The sequence below is a fragment of the Ovis canadensis genome, chromosome 6, assembly GCF_042477335.2.
Source record: "Ovis canadensis isolate MfBH-ARS-UI-01 breed Bighorn chromosome 6, ARS-UI_OviCan_v2, whole genome shotgun sequence".
Lineage (NCBI taxonomy): Eukaryota > Metazoa > Chordata > Mammalia > Artiodactyla > Bovidae > Ovis > Ovis canadensis.
In genome coordinates this window covers 40294081-40311456 of record NC_091250.1, presented here as the reverse complement: position 1 = coordinate 40311456, position 17376 = coordinate 40294081, and the positions used below count along the sequence as shown (strand labels likewise).

General features: G+C 39.6%; 1 protein-coding gene across 2 annotated transcripts in view; it reads right to left on the bottom strand.

Moving 5' to 3' along the window:
- Window positions 1–17376, bottom strand: part of EMCN (endomucin) — a 130674-nt gene that overhangs the window by 26464 nt on the left and 86834 nt on the right. The window lies entirely within an intron of this gene.

The window sequence follows — 17376 nt, the reverse complement described above, 5'->3', positions numbered from 1 at the left end:
GCCAAAGAACTAAATAGACATTTCTCCAAAGAAGACATACGGATGGCTAACAAACACATGAAAAGATGCTCAACATCACTCATTATTAGAGAAATGCAAATCAAAACCACAATGAGGTACCACTTCACACCAGTCAGAATGGCTGCAACCCAAAAATCTGCAAGCAATAAATGCTGGAGAGGGTGTGGAGAAAAGGGAACCCTCCTACACTGTTGGTGGGAATGCAAACTAGTACAGCCACTATGGAGAACAGTGTGGAGATTCCTTAAAAAATTGCAAATAGAACTACCTTATGACCCAGCAATCCCACTTCTGGGCATACACACCGAGGAAACCAGAATTGAAAGAGACACCTGTACCCCAATGTTCATCGCAGCACTGTTTATAATAGCCAGGACATGGAAACAACCTAGATGTCCATCAGCAGATGAATGGATAAGAAAGCTGTGGTACATATACACAATGGAGTATTACTCAGCCGTTAAAAAGAATTCATTTGAATCAGTTCTGATGAGATGGATGAAACTGGAGCCGATTATACAGAGTGAAGTAAGCCAGAAAGAAAAACACCAATACAGTATACTAACACATATATATGGAATTTAGGAAGATGGCAATGACGACCCTGTATGCAAGACAGGGAAAGAGACACAGATGTGTATAACGGACTTTTGGACTCAGAGGGAGAGGGAGAGGGTCGGATGATTTGGGAGAATGACATTCTAACATGTATACTATCATGTGAATTGAATCGCCAGTCTATGTCTGACGCAGGATGCAGCATGCTTGGGGCTGGTGCATGGGGATGACCCAGAAAGATGTTATGGGGAGGGAGGTGGGAGGGGGGTTCATGTTTGGGAATGCATGTAAGAATTAAAGATTTTAAAATTTAAAAAATAGAAATAAATAAAAATTAAAAAAAAAAAAGAAATGCAGTTTATAGTGTTCTTTATTGGTCAAAGAGAAAGATTGCAATGGAGGCTTTGACTGGAAGAACTGGGGAAAATTGATGGAAGATCCCTTCATTTTTATCTTGAAAGCACAGCAGTGATTTATACTTGTTTGGTTTCTCTAGAGCAACTGCTGCTTGGATGCATGTCCACTGCTCTTTTTTCCATGGAAAATGTTATTTTTAGATTGTCACTATTTGTTGGCTTAGGTGAATATCTTCCATCTTTCATCAGAATGACTCAAACAAAAAAAATAATAAATAAAAATGTATTATTCCAAATTCATAAATCTCAAAAAATTTCAAGGAAATATAGATAATTAAATGTTTTCTAAGTGTACAGCATTTATTCTCATGAATCTATAATAAAATGTAATTTGTATCTGGAAAAGATTTTGAAAAATCATTCTATTTTCCTTCAAGTATGAAGTAGTATCTTTTAATCACACCTGTTTGCCTTGTCTCTATAGTGCATTGCAAGTTCCTGGAGTGTGAGGGCCATCATTCCCACCATTCACATAAAGTTTTGACTATAGCGGGTATGCAATAAAGTATAACTGACTCCTTAGATGATGTAAGAGTCATCTCTTATACCCCTTAGGAATATGAAGGTCATGTACAAGTACATAAAAGAAATAGATGTTGCCTGTGACTGCCTGGGATCTTTCTCTCTTTGCCACCCACAGCCCAGCACGCACCGCATGCTTATGCGTTTCTGACATCCGTGGGGGAAGAAAAATGTTAAGAGTCTGTACAGTTCTTTCTATGCAAGAGATCTGTGGGAGGAAGCTAGATATATGCCCATAAGAACAAAGAAAAATGTCAGGCTATGCACTGAGCAGGCAGAAAAAGGAATTTTAAAGATAAGAGTAGGAACTAGCTGAAAGCTTGGTACTTAGCTGCTTTTACCAGTGTCAAGTGTTCTAGTAAAGATGAATGCTCTTTCGGTTGTGTTGGTAGAGAATAAGATAGCTGATTAAATAACCAAAGGCATTAATCCTCCTGGGATTTCCCAAGGGTTAATTTTCAACACTCCACATTCTACCTTATTATCTTCTCATAGGCAGGCTAAGTGGTGGCTACACTTCTGAGTATAATCTATCTGGATCAGATGAAACTCTAAGCTTTTCTACTTAAAATGTATTGACTATCCAGTGCTGTTATTGCTAATGATCCACAGGTGGGCAACAGGATTAACCCCTTTTAAAAAAATACTTATTTATTTGGCACATGGCACAGGGGCTCAGTAGTTGCCCCACTCTGTGGCATGTGGGATTTTAGTTGGCAAACCAGGGATTAAACCTGAATCCCATGCATTGGAAGGCGGATTCATAACCACTAGACCAACACAGAAGTCCCTAGAATTAATTATTTTTTAAAGGGGATATGGCTCCTTGAATAAATATTTAATTTTTTTCTTATAATGACTACCTTTAGTTAAAAAATCAGCACACACACACACATACACACACACTTCACCTCTATTACATTGAATGCCTTCTTGTGTTTTCTAAACTCTTTTACTTCATTTTAAAAAATATTAGTCATGACCCACTTAAAGGGAATTAACTTATAATTTGAGAAACCCCGTCCATTAGCATGAACACACTGATAAAATGACAGGTCTTGGCTGAATTAATAAATTGTCAGTTTAATGTGATTCTTTCTGCAATTAACATGGAGGGAGCCATGATACATGCAGAGCTGGTGACTTCTGAGGATCTCATTGAGACTCCTATTATCCCACGTTACTCCTAAAGCATTATCAGCAGAGGAGGTACAAGAGAGGTGCCATGGATGGCTGAGAGCACGATTCTGAACTGGGCCCTTGACTCAGATGTGACTTGAGCACTTACTTGCTGTGGAATCTTAGGCAAGGCACTTCAACTCTGTGTCTGAGTTTCCACATCTAAAAAGTTGTTTAGGGCAGACATCCTGGAATGTGAAGTCAAGTGGGCCTTAGAAAGCATCACTACGAACAAAGCTAGTGGAGGTGATGGAATTCCAGTTGAGCTATTTCAAATCCTGGAAGATGATGCTGTGAAAGTGCTGCACTCAATATGCCAGCAAATTTGGAAAACTCAACAGTGGCCACAGGACTGGCAAAGGTCAGTTTTCATTCCAATCCCAAAGAAAGGCAATGCCAAAGAATCCTCAAACACAATAGCATTCACCTCACACGCTAGTAAAGTAAAGCTCAAAATTCTCCAAGCCAGGCAGGCTTCAGCCATAGGTGAACCGTGAACTTCCAGATGTTCAAGCTGGTTTTAAAAAAGGCAGAGGAATCAGAGATCAAATTTCTAACATCCACTGGATTATGGAAAAAGCAAGAGAGTTCCAGAAAAACATCTATTTCTGCTTTATTGACTATGCCAAAGCCTTTGACTGTGTGGATCACAATAAACTGTGGAAAATTCTGAAAGAGATGGGAATCCCAGACTACCTGACCTGCCTCTTAAGAAACATCTATGCAGGTCAGGAAGCAACAGTTAGAACTGGACATGGAACAACAGACTGGTTCCAAATAGGGAAAGGAGTACACGTCAAGGCTGTATATTGTCACCCTGCTTATTTAACTTATATGCAGAGTACATCATGAGAAACGCTGGGCTGGAAGAAGCACAAGCTAGAATCAAGATTGCCGGGAGAAATATCAATAACCTCAGATAAGCAGATGACACCACCCTTATGGCAGAAAGTGAAGAGGAACTAAAAAGCCTCTTGGTGAAAATGAAAGAGGAGAGTGAAAAAGGTGGCTTAAAGTTCAACATTCAGAAAACAAAGATCATCCGGTCCCATCACTTTATGGGAAATAGATGGGGAAACAGTGGAAACAGTGTCAGACTTTATTTTTGGGGGCTCCAAAATCACTGCAGATGGTGACTGCAGCCATGAAATTAAAAGACGCTTACTCCTTGGAAGGAAAGTTATGACCAACCTAGATAGTATATTCAAAAGCAGAGACATTATTTTGCCAACAAAGGTCCGTCTAGTCAAGGCTATGGTTTTTCCAGCGGTCATGTATGGATGTGAGAGTTAGACTGTGAAGAAGGCTGAGCACTGAAGAATTGATGCTTTTGAACTGTGGTGCTGGAGAAGACTCTTGAGAGTCCCTTGGACTGCAAGGAGATCCAATTAGTCGATTCTAAAGGAGATCAGTCTTTGGTTTTCTTAGGAAGGACTGATACTAAAGCTGAAACTCCAATACTTTGGCCACCTCATGCAAAGAGTGAACTCATTGGAAAAGTCTCTGATGCTGGGAGGGATTAGGGGCAGGAGGAGAAGGGGATGAAAGAGGATGAGATGGCTGGATGGCATCACTGACTCGATGGACATGAGTTTGAGTGAATTCCGGGAGATGGTGATGGACAGGGAGGCCTGGTGTGCTGTGATTCATGGGGTCACAAAGAGTCGGACACGACTGAGTAACAACTGAACTGACTGAAGTGAAAAAATATAAAGTTTAAAAATACATGTACTCTAATCTTGCATTTGATAAAATATCAGTATTAGTAATAAATGTTACCAAAGAATCTAAAAATATTCAAGAAGATATACTAAATTGTTAAAAATTATTCTGAGAATAATAGATAACATTTATGGAGTATTTTAACTGTCTACAATATTATATACTTCTCTAAAGCTAGATTATTTTAAAAATATTTACTCTGAGCATGTGCTATTTCTGTGATCAGAAAAATTAATAATAAAACTGGATTTCAAAATAAAAACATTGTGATTATAATTTTTATTCATCATAGTGTTGTGAAAATTAATTGAATAAAAATAAATTATTAAAATTCTTTAGAAGTGTTGATACTAATATGTTTATTATATATATAATTAATATAGAAGTGTAATATACATGTTAGTTTATATTATATTAATATATTAGTTTATGAAAGTGAAAGCGTTAATTACTCAGTGGTGTCTGACTCTTTGCAACCCCATGGATTATAGCCAATCAGTCTCCTTTGTCCATGGAATTCTCCAGGCAAGAATACTGGAGGGGGTTACCATTCTCTTCTCCAGGGTATCTTCCTGACCCAGGGATCAAACATGGGGTTCTCCATTAGCAGGCAGATTCTTTACCATCTGAGCCACCAGGGAAGCCCATATTATTTTATAACAGTATAATAATATAATATTTATAGTACAAGTACAATTGTTATATTGTGATTAGGCACCTAGAGAGTTGTGTCTTTCAACCAAAGTCAATTTATCTAATTTTCTCAGATTTTCTAAGTATACAGGTATGTGACTCTGCAGACACTTGTGTGTGGTGCTCTTAGATGATATAAATTTGCTCTTAGACATTTACTTTTGTTGACTGTATTCAATATCAAATTATTGATATGTTATGACTTAAATTTAGTTTGCAAACTTCAAGCTAGAACTTGGAGCAGGCTGTTTGAGGCAGAGACCCTTGGAACAAACTCTGTTGTAATAGAGACCTGCAGAGTCAAGTCTATTGTAATAATGCATATCCAAATTTACCCTATTGGCATCTGATAGTGGTACACATTTGGCTCTTGCCAGGTGGCACTAGTGGTAAAGAACCAGTCTGACAATGCAGGAGAGAAAGAGATGCAGGTTCACTCCCCTGGGTTGGGAAGCTCCTCTGGAGGACAGCACGGCAATTCACGCCAGTATTCTTGTCTGGAGAATCCCATGGTCAGAGGAGCCTGGCGGGCTACAGTCCATATGGTTGCAAAGAGCTGGACACAACTGAAGCGACTTATTAGATAAATTATGGAAAGCTTTTAAGACAGAAGATCTTATTGATGTACCAGGGCACTCTGGTGACTATGAGAATGCGCGTCATCAAAGGTGAACAACTGATAGTGTAAATTTTGACTGAGGATCTCCACTTGCTCTCTGAATTCCATCCTTGTGTTTTTACTGGTTTCATACTTCCTGCAGGCAGCTCCCAGCCAATGATTGAGCCTGGTAAGGATACGAAAGCAGTCCTCCCCCTGGGACCTGTGGACGTCTCTGAGGAGGGACTTGAGCTGGAGGAGTCCCTTATGGCTTTCTTGAACTTTTGATTTTAGTTAAGTAATGATACATATTAGCAATGGCACCCCACTCCAGTACTCTTGCCTGGAAAATCCCATGGACTGAGGAGCCTGGTAGGCTATAGTCCATGAGGTCGCTAAGAGTCAGACATGACTGAGCAACTTCACTTTCACTTTTCACTTTCATGCATTGGAGAAGGAAATGGCAACCCACTCCAATGTTCTTGCCTGGAGAATCCCAGGGACGGAGGAGCCTGGTAGGAGGCATTCTATGGGGTTGTACAGAGTTGGACACGACTGAAGCAACTTAGCAGCAGCAATGATGTATAGCATAAGATGAATAGAAATAAGAAATTAAAGCAATGGCAAGTGGAAGAAACAATAAGCTCCTTCTAAGAGTTAATATCAAGCATCAATACGGTTGCTGATGTTGGCTGTAATAATTGATTCTGAGCATCCTGACATTTAGGGAAGGAGAGCGTGGTTTACTCTAGGCTTTTGTTATCACAGTGGAATATGATCTATTATATAAGTAAGTGGCACATCAGCAGTTCAGTCAATAAATGCTATGAGTATAGTTGGTCCCACCCTGTGCTTTGAGAGGCAATATGCTAATAGGATCCTTGAGGTCACTTTTATTTTTTTAATGCTTTTCCTCTAATTTCATTTATTTATGTTGACATATATTTAACTCACAATGTTGTCTTAGTCTCAAGTGTACAGCACGGTGATTCAGTCATACACACACACACATACAAATATTATATATTCTTTTTCAGATTCTTTCCTATTATAGGTCATTACAAGATATTGTGTATAGTTCCCTGTGCTACACAGTAGGTCTTTGTTGTTACCTATTTTATATATAGTACTGTCCAACCAGTCCATTCTGAATGAGATCAGCCCTGGGATTTCTTTGGAAGGAAGTATGCTAAAGCTGAAACTGCAGTACTTTGGCCACCTCATGCAAAGAGTTGACTCATTGGAAAAGACTCTGATGCTGGGAGGGATTGGGGGCAGGAGGAAAAGAGGACAACAGAGGGTGAGATGGCTGGATGGCATCACCAACTCGATGGGCGTGAGTCTGAGTGAACTCCAGGAATTGGCGATGGACAGGGAGGCCTGGCGTACTGCGATTCATGGGGTCGCAAAGAGTCGGACACGATTGAGCGACTGAACTGAACTGAACTGAACTGAGTGTGCACATGTTAATCCCAAATTTCTAACTTACCTCTCCCCACACCCTTCATTAGTCCCTTTGGTAACCATAGGCTTGCTTCCTGTATCTGTGACTCTACTGTTCTGCAGATAATTTCTTTGTATGGTGGTTTTTTTTTTTTTTTTTAGATTCTACATATACATCATACCATATGATATTTGTCTCTTTCTATCTGACTTACTTCACATAATATGATAATCCTTAGGCCCATCCATGTTGTGGCAAATGACATTATTTCATTTGTTTTTATCGTTGAGTAATATTCTATTGTATATACAGCACATCTTCTGGAGCAAGCACTTCTTATACTGAAGAGCCTGACTTACTTTAAAAGAATAAAAACGTAAGCAAAGCTAAGTTTTTTAGAGATGGGAAATGTCTCTGCAACTATATCATTAATTAGCATTTTAATAAGTTAGGATTTTGATGCCAAGAGTAGTAAGTAAAATTGGTGTGTGGATCTAGAGCCAGACATCTTGGAATGTGAAGTCAAGTGGGCCTTAGAAAGCATCACTACGAACAAAACTAGTGGAGGTGATGGAATTCCAGTTGAGCTGTTTCAAATCCTGAAAGATGATGCTGTGAAAGTGCTGCACTCAATATGCCAGCAAATTTGGAAAGCTTAGCAGTGGCCGCAGGACTGGAAAAGGTCAGTTTTCATTCCAATCCCAAAGAATGGCAATGCCAAAGAATGCTCAAACTACCGCACAATTGCACTCATCTCACATGCTAGTAAAGTAATGCTCAAAATTCTCCTAGCCAGGCTTCAGCAATACATGAATTGTGAACTCCCTGATGTTCAAGCTGGGTTTAGAAAAGGCAGAAGAACCAGAGATTAAATTGTCAACATCCGCTGGATCATGGAAAAAGCAAGAAATTTCCAGAAAAACATCTATTTCTGCTTTATTGACTAGGCCAAAGTCTTTGACTGTTTGGATCACAATAAACTGTGGAAAATTCTGAGAGAGATGGAATACCAGACCACCTAACCTGCTTCTTGAGAAATCTGTATGCAGGTCAGGAAGCAACAGCTAGAACTGGACATGGAACAACAGACTGGTTCCAAACAGTAAAAGGAGTAGGTCAAGGCTGTATATTGTCACCCTGCTTATTTTACTTCTATGCAGAGGACATCATGAGAAATGCTGGACTGGAAGAAATACAAGCTGGAATCAACATTGCCGGGAGAAATATCAATAACCTCAGACATGCAGATGACACCACCCTTATGGCAGAAAGTGAAGAGGAGCTAAAAAGACTCTTGATGAAAGTGAAAGAGGAGAGTGAAAAAGTTGGCTTAAAGCTCAACATTCAGAAAACGAAGATCATGGCATCCGGTCCCATCACTTCATGGGAAAGAGATGGGGAAACAGTAGAAACAGTGTCAGACTTTATTTTTTGGGGTTCCAAAATCACTGCAGATGGTGACTGCAGCCATGAAATTAAAAGACTCTTACTCCTTGGAAGAAAAGTTATGACCAACCTAAATAGTATTTTCAAAAGCAGAGACATTACTTTGCAGACTAAGGTCCATATAGTCAAGGCTATGGTTTTTCCTGTGGTTATGTATGGATGTGAGAGTTGGACTGTGAAGAAGGCTGAGCACCAAAGAATTGATGCTTTTGAACTGTGGTGTTGGAGAAGACTCTTGAGAGTCCCTTGGACTGCAAGGAGATCCAACCAGTCCATTGTGAAGGAGATCAACCCTGGGATTTCTTTGGAAGGAATGATGCTAAAGCTGAAGCTCCGGTACTTTGGCAACCTAATGCGAAGAGTTGACTCATTGGAAAAGACTCTGATGCTGGGAGGGATTGGGGGCAAGAGGAGAAGGGGACAACAGAGTATGAGATGGCTGGATGGCATCACCGACTCGATGGACGTGAGTCTGAGTGAACTCCGGGAGATGATGAAGAACAGGGAGGCCTGGCGTGCTGTGATTCATGGGGTCACAAAGAGTCTGACATGACTGAGCGGCTGAACTGAACTGAACTGAACTATGTTAAATTCTGATATCAGAGTTAAACTATCTTCACAAAATACAGATTTCCTCTATTCCTCTATACTTGATTCTCTGAAATTATGTTACTTTTGTAGTCAGCTATTCCTTTACCTGCATATCCTGTATGTAATTTTCAGAAGTAACTCTTTCCCTCAACCCCAAGGTGACTTTTAGCTTTAAGACTTTAGAGTCTTTTTTTTTTTAATCAGGGTTCCTTTTAAGCCAGAGTTTGTCCTTGCTAATCTGCATTTTCGGATTTCCCTGGTGGCTCAGAGGTTAAAGCATCTGCTTGCAATGTTGGAGACCTGGGTTCGATCTTTGGGTTGGGAAGCTTCTCCTGGAGAAGGAAACGGCAACCCACTCCAGTATTCTTGCCTAGAGAATCCCATGGACGGAGGAACCTGGTGGGCTACAGTCCATGGGGTCGCAAAGAGTCAGACACGAATGAGCAACTTCACTTTCACTTTCACTAATCTGCATTTTCACCCTTAATGGAACATCCCATGTACTCAATGGGCAAAATATTTAAAAGAAACTTTCCTGCCTTCACATGATAAAAATTTATTTTTTCTCTCATCAGACCTTAACATTCTGACCTACTTGTACTCTTTAAGCTATGCAAAAACAATTTATATCAAATTTCTTTCACTTTGCTTTGGGTCATCAGCATGACTAACCAGAGGTAATAGCACCCTCTAACCCAATAGTAACCATGACTAGAGATTTGTTTACTTTAAGTAACCGTAGAAATATATATAGGAGGAAGACGTATTTTTCTTTTGTGATTTAATATAGTTATCATATTCCAGAAAATTATATACATATACAAAGAATAAATGGGGCACCATGCTAACTGCTTCCATACACACTAACTTACCTTATTCTTAAACATTTTTATTCTGTACTGTAAACAATGGAGATATTGTGGCTCACAGAGATGAGGTAACACCTCTGAGAAGAAGTGGAAGAGCTAAAACATAAGGCAAGCATGACTCAAAACCCTTTCCATTTCCTTTTCATAAAGCCATGCAACCAAGAGATTTTAAGTTAGTTGAGTTCATCTTTTAATTGCTAATGGCATCATTAGCAATGAGATAAATGAAATTTTTTGCAGCATTCTGAAAGTTTTAGAATGTTCTCATGTCTCTCCCCAAATATATGCATCGTCTTACCTTAAATTCACAATTTGGATAATATGACCTGAAAACATCGAGAAGCTTTTTAATATACAACTAGGAAGTCGAGAATACCTGGAGTAACAGGCAAATTTGGTCGTGGAGTACAGAATGAAGCAGGGCAAAAGCTAATAGAGTATTGCCAAGAAAATACACTGGTCAGAGCAAACACCCTCTTCCAACTACACAAGAAAAGACTCTACACATGGACATCACCAGATGGTCAATACCAAAATCAGACTGATTATATTCTTTGCAGCCAAAGATGGAGAAGCTCTATACAGTCAGCAAAAACAAGACCCAGAACTGACTGTGGCTCAGATCATGAACTCTTTATTGCCAAATTCAGCCTTAAATTGAAGAAAGTAGGGAAAACCACTAGACCATTCAGGTATGACCTAAGTCAAATCCCTTATGATTATGCAGTGGAAGTGAGAAATAGATTTAAGGGACTAGATCTGATAAACAGAGCGCCTGACAAACTATGGATGGAGGTTTGTGACATTGTACAGGAGACAGGGATCAAGACCATCCCCAAGAAAATGAAGTGCAAAAAAGAAAAATGGCTGTCTGAGAAGGCCTTACAAATAGCTGTGAAAAGAAGGGAAGTGAAAAGCAAAGAAGAAAAGTAAAGATATACCCACTTGAATGCAGAGTTCCAGAGAAGAGCAAGGAGAGATAAAAAAGCCTTCCTCAGTGATCAGTGCAAAGAAATAGAGGAAAACAATAGAATGGGAAAGACCAGACATCTCTTCAAGAAAATTAGAGATACCAAGGGAACATTTCATACAAAGATGGGCTCAATAAAGACAGAAATGGTATGGACTCAACAGAAGCAGAAGATATTAAGAAGAGGTGGCAAGAATACACAGAAGAACTGTACAAAAAAGATCTTCACGACCCAGATGATCACAATGGTGTGATCACTCACCTAGAGCCAGACACCCTGGATTGTGAAGTCAAGTGGGCCTGAGGAAGCATCATTATGAACAAAACTAGTGGAGGTGACGGAATTATAGTGGCACTATTTCAAATCCTGAAAGATGATGCTGTGAAAGTACAGCACTCAATATGCCAGCAAATTTGGAAAACTCAGCAGTGGCCACAGGACTGGAAAAGGTCAGTTTTCATTCCAATCCCAAAGAAAGGCAATGCCAAAGAATGCTCAAACTACTGCACAATTGCACTCATTTCACATGCTAGCAAAGTAATGCTCAAAATTTTCTAGCCAGGCTTCAACAGTATGTGAACCATGAAATTCCAGATGTTCAAGCTGGTTTTAGAAAAGGCAGAGGAACCAAAGATCAAATTGCCAACATCTGTTGAATCACTGAAAAAACAAGAGAGTTCCAGAAAAATATTTACTTCTGCTTTACTGACTATGCCAAAGCCTTTGACTGTGTGGATCACAACAAACTGTGGAATATTCTCCAAGAGATGGAAACACAGACCACCTGGCTTGCCTCTTGAGAAACCTGCATGCAGGTCAGGAAGCAACAGTTAGAACTGGACATGGAACAACAGACCTGTTCCAAATCAGTAAAGGAGTATGTCAAGGCTGTATATTGTCACCCTGCTTATTTAACTTATATGCAGAGTACATCATGAGAAATGCTGGGCTGGATGATCACAAGCTGGAATCAAGATTGCCTGTAGAAATATCAAAAACCTCAGATACACAGGTGACACCACCCTTATGACAGAAAGTGTAGAACTGAAGAGAGTCTAGATGAAAGTTAAAGAGGAGAGTGAAAAGATTGGCTTAAAGCTCAACATACAGAAAACTAAGATCATGGCATCTGGTCCCATCACTTTATGGCAAATAGATGGGGAAACAATGGAAACAGTGACAGACTATTTTGGGGGACTTCAAAACCACTGCAGATGATGACTGCAGCCATGAAATTAAAAAGATGCTTGCTCCTTGGAAGAAAAGCTATGACCAACCTAGACAGCATATTATAAAGCTATGACCAACCTAGACAGCATATCCTTGCTCTTCTCTGGAACTCTGCATTCAAGTGGGTATATCTTTACTTTTCTTCTTTGCTTTTCACTTCCCTTCTTTTCACAGCTATTTGTAAGGCCTTCTCAGACAGCCATTTTTCTTTTTTGCACTTCATTTTCTTGGGGATGGTCTTGATCCCTGTCTCCTGTACAATGTCACTTTATAAAGCTATAAAGCATATCTTCATAGCAACCTAGACATGCTTTTGAACTGTGGTGTTGGAGAAGACTCTTGAGAGTCCCTTGGACTAGAAGGAGATCCAACCAGTCCGTCCTAAAGGAAATCAGTCCTGAATATTCACTGGAAGGAAGGACTGATGTTGAAACTGAAACTCAATAATTTGGCCACCTAATGTGAAGAACTGACTCATTTTAAAAGACTCCAATGCTGGGAAAAATTGAAGGCAGGAGGAGAAGGGGACAACAAAGGATAAGATGGTTGGATGGCATCACCGACTCAATGGACATGAGTTTGAGGAAGCTCTGGGAGTTGGTGATGGACAGGGAAGCCTGGCATGCTGCAGTCCATGGGGTCACAAAAAGTCGGACACAACTGAGTGACTGAACTGAACTGAACAGAACTGATGGGACACTATGTGCCATGCATTGCTCTAAGGCCTTCATACTCAGTACTGTATTAATAATATTATCATTTCATATAATGGAAGCTAAAACCCAGAGAGCTTAAATAATTTGCCCAAAGTCACACAGAGCCAGGGTTTGAATGTAGACTCTAGACTCTGGTCTGTCAACCACGACTCTATGCTGCCTAAGCTGCTGCCGCTCAGTAACAATGAGTTATAAGCGCATCTTTATTTTTACTACATGAAATATCACCTATTTCAATTTATTCTCCAGTCAAGAGGTTTCTTTATACCAAGAGAAACTAAACCTCTCTTTCTTCAGTGGCCAGACCAGACTCTGCACAAACATACAAGGAGACAGAGAGAATTCTTCCTGATGTATTAAAAGAGAGCACATAGTAGAGTTTACTGGAGGAGCTCACATCCTTAGCAATATTGTTGAAATGTGTTGGTTCTTTAAGTGAGTTGAGATTGAGGTTTTTGTTTGCTTGTTTGTTTTTCAGCTGTGCTGGGTTTTCCTTGCTGCTCTCAGACTTCCTCTAGCTGCGGTGAGAGGAGGATAATCTTTGTTGTGATGCAGAGGCTTCTGATAGAGGTGGCTTCTGATAGAGGTGGCTTCTGATAGAGGTGGCTTCTCTTGTTGCAGAGCCCAGGCTCCAGGTGTAGGCTTCCAGAGTCGTGGCTCATGGTGTCCAGAGCTCAGGCTCAGTGGTTGTGGCATATGGGATTTAGTTCCTTCATAGCATGAGGAATCTTCCAGGACCAGGGATCAAACCTGTGCCCTTGCTTTGTCAAGTGGGTTCTTATTCACTGCGCCACAAGGGAAGTCCAAGATTGTGAGTTTTTATGACCGTTCAGTGTAGACTACAGAGTCTCAAGAACAGGGTTGAGCACTTCTCAGAGACTTATCAGATCCTTGAACCAGTGGAGAAACCACTTAGCCATACCTAGATTTATAGGTTCATATAATTTCCCAAGTGGAAGCTTATGCCAGGCCCAAAGCTAATTTCTATTTCTCATTCCATAACTGAGTTATTTTCTTCTCAACTAATTTTTAAACATCACAAAATTTCCAAGTTACTAAAACAACTCAGAATATCATTTGCTATGGCTATATTTCTAGTTTGAGTACATTCTAACTGAACAATAGTATCAAGATTCTATCATTCAAAGTTAGAATATTCAGGTAAGTAATCATCTGTATAAAATAGTTCGTGTTTCACATTATATGAATTTGCCAGTAACCAACTCCAGGCATTGCATAAGATGTCAAGTACAATGAATGAACCACGACAGAGAATCCTCCTTTCCAAAGGCCAGTAGTCAGTTTTGATGGCAGTTGTCCGTACTAGCTTCTGATTTTCAATAAAAAAGTTAATGTCTAAAAAACAACTGAGGTCCTGAAACACAGTTGAGAAACTAAAGATGTGTACAAGATTTTTCACAAGCTGTGCTGGTCACAATGAGAATGCTGTGATGATTAATTTTTTGTGTTGACTTGGCTATGGGGTTCTTAGATATTTGATATGGTTGTTCAGTGACAAAGTTGTGCCTGACTCTTTGTGACCCCATGGACCGTAGCCCAGCAGGCTCCTCTGTCCATGGAATTTCCCAGGCAAGAATACTGGAGTGGGTTGCCATTTCCTTCTCCAGGGGATTTTTCCCAACCCAAGGATTGAACTTGCCTCTCAGGTATTGGTCAAGCATTATTCTGGGTGTGCCTGTGAATGTGTTTTTGGATGAGATTAATATTCAAATCAGTAGATGAGTGAAATATATTACCTCCATTAGGGTGGCTCTCATCCAATCAGTTGAAGGCCTGTATGGGGTCGCAAAGAGGTGGACATGACTGAGCATGCACGCACACACAAACAGAAAGGCTCCCTGGAGTAAGAAGGAATTCTTTCTGCCTGATTGCCTTAAGCTGGGATATCAATGTTTCCATGCCTTTGAACTGAGCTACTGCCTCTTCTTGGATCTTGAGCTTTCCAGCTTTCAGCCTGGAACTTGCACCATCTGCTCTTCTGGTCTCAGCACTTTGGACTGGGACTAGAACTGCACCATGCACTCTCCCTGCTTCTGGGCCTCGTTTGCCAGCTGAGGTCTTGGGACTTCTCCGACTCTGTAATGCGTTGAGCCAATTCTTTATAATACATCTCTCTAGAGATTTCCATATGTTTATATAAATACATATTTATATATGTATATTCTCTTTGTTCTGCTTCTCTGGAAAACCTGGACAAATATAGTTGTATTTTCAGGAAATTATAGGCGAATGGTTTATTCCTTTCCAAATATATTGAGGCATATTGGTCCATTTTTCTTCGAGCTGAGATCTCTTACAAAGAAATCAAGAGGTTAATTTTCAAGGACAAGTTATTAGCTCTGCCTGTCTGTGGGAAAATGATAAGGCTAAACAAAAGTGAATTCTATTATTGCTTTAAATTATTGTAATGGCCACATAATGTCTGCATATATCTCTAGGGAATAAACAGTCTTTCATGACTTTTTAGTGGGTCTTTCTATATCCTCGTTAGCTCTGAACTCAGAGCTAAAAATCAAGTAGGCACAAAAATCTGGCAGCTAGAAGACCACTTTTTTCATGAACCTGTTTCTCATTTTTCTTAAACTGCTTTTATCTCACCCAGTGTATGATACAGATAAAGGGAAAAAAATTCTTTTCCTCCTCTGATCCTAATATAATATTATCTGAGGCTTATCAATGACACATCACTTTATACCTATATGACTGCTGGAGTTATTATCGTTATTTATTATATTGACTAGTCTTTAGTAACCCTTCATGGCAGGCTCCATGTATCACTCAAAATCTTAGCTAGTGCTATATGTGATGGAACAGAACAAAGACTGAATGTCTCGGTTAGCAGTGATTGGTTGAATATATCCTACTGCATATTTAGCAGGGGATTATACTAAACTTGGAATCTTACCAGGTATGTTACAGTGGGCAGTTGAAATTTTACTCTCCCACATGTTTTAGATATTGGGTGTGAATTCTTCTTCATGCCTAGCATTACTGAACACAGCTGTCCATTCATGCAAACTTTGCCCTACTGAATGAAATGAATGGACATGTCTTCTGACCTTGATCAATCACGCCCATCTAACTGTGACTACCTTTCCTGTATTTTTATTATATAAAATTGAATGTTGTATCTACATATAGAAAAGAAAAAGAAAGCATTAGTTGCTCAGTTGTATCTGATTCTTTGCAACCCCATTGACTCTAGCCTGCCAGGCTCCTCTGTCCATGGAATTCTCCATGTAAGAATACTGGAATGGATATAAATTCCCTTCTCCAAGGAATCTTCCCAACTCAGGCATTGACCCTGGGTGTCCTGCATTGCAGGCAGATTCTTTACCATGTTAGCCCACAGGGAAGTCCATATCTGCATATAATTGCTTATAATTCACATTTTATATACAGTTGCCTATTCTGAATTCCAAAAAGAGATCCTACATAAAACAAGTACCAATTTCTAGACCCTTAATAATAATTTTTGAAGAGAGTGATAAAAACACAATTTTTCATGGAAATTAAAGCCAGATGCATTATGTGAAAGAAAATATCAAATGAGCGCTATGAATGTTCTACTCAAAGACTAAATGTGTATTAGCTCATGTTTACTAGAAGGAAGCATTGCTGAAAATTTCTTGGGCTAGATGCTTACCTCAACATTACCTAAAAGAAAAATACTAATCATTTTAAGGAGATGGGGGATATTTGTTGATTTTTTTTGAGTGAACCTGGATTTAGGCTTTGCTGCTGCTGTTGCTGCTGCTGCTAAGTCGCTTCAGTCATGTTCGACTCTGTGCAGCCTACCAGGCTCCTCTGTCCATGGGATTTTCCAGGCAAGAGTACTGGAGTGGGGTGCCATTGCCTTCTCCTGGATTTAGGCTTTAGCCCTACCATATATCTGAAGTTTAAGGCTGACCTTTCTTGCAGTTGATAGAATCAGCCTTATTTCTTTCTAATTCACTGTTCAAATCAATGGTTTGTCTATTATCTATTTTAGGAGAATTAGTTTCCATAACTCAAAATTAAAATCTAAATGTGCTTTTCATTACATGTAAAAATCAATTGTAGGTAAAGCTGGAATTTTGTTAATACTATCTTTTAAACAAAATAAAAGATGCTTTGGTCTCTCCTTAAAAAGAGCTGACAATTTGGCAGCCTCCCGGTTCTCCTCCATCTGTAACTCCTTCTTGATAACCAATCCATGAAACAGGGGACAGGATTTCTCCGGAACAGTGCAAAGCATCAGCCAACGCAAACCTGCCCTCTTTGCCTGGATGCACTATTTTTATGTTTTGTTTTTCCCAAGGCTTTTTCCAATGCATTTCTAGATTGTGTAGATGGAAATAAAGGATAAAAAGTACAATGATGAGGTGAAATAGAGAAAG